We start from the raw sequence: 448 nt of genomic DNA, 5'->3' as shown, positions 1-448 counted from the left end.
TYCCCCCCAGCAGGAAGCTGTTCCTACTCAACTAACTCTTGCAAGGAACGGAAAATAAAATGAGGAGTCTGAGTAATTTTCTGGCTTCTCTATTAAGACACTTGCATAGCAAAGCCAATGCACTCTGGGCAATAACTGAAAGTTGTGCAGAGCATGAAGAGTGCCAGGATGCAGATAAGATGGCACAGAGCAAGAGTATAGAGCTGTTGAAAGAAGAGTGTTGTGATTTATAGAAAAGAAATACCAATATTTTCACCTTTCTAAAAACCTTAATATTTTGTTTTCATTTTTTTTATAGTTTCAGATATTGTCTAAAGCTAAGGAAAGGAATCATTTATTATTAATGTTAAAATGTGCTCGAGACTTTCTGGAAAAATCAGAAAGATATCCAAGACTTTAGTACCTTATTTATTAATCAGTTAATTGTAAGGTAGCTGATCTTCCACAG

The sequence above is a fragment of the Rhea americana genome, unplaced genomic scaffold (assembly GCF_003343005.1).
Source record: "Rhea americana isolate MKP2758 unplaced genomic scaffold, rheAme1 scaffold_6, whole genome shotgun sequence".
Taxonomy (NCBI): Eukaryota; Metazoa; Chordata; class Aves; order Rheiformes; family Rheidae; genus Rhea; species Rhea americana.
This window is presented reverse-complemented; position numbering follows the sequence as displayed.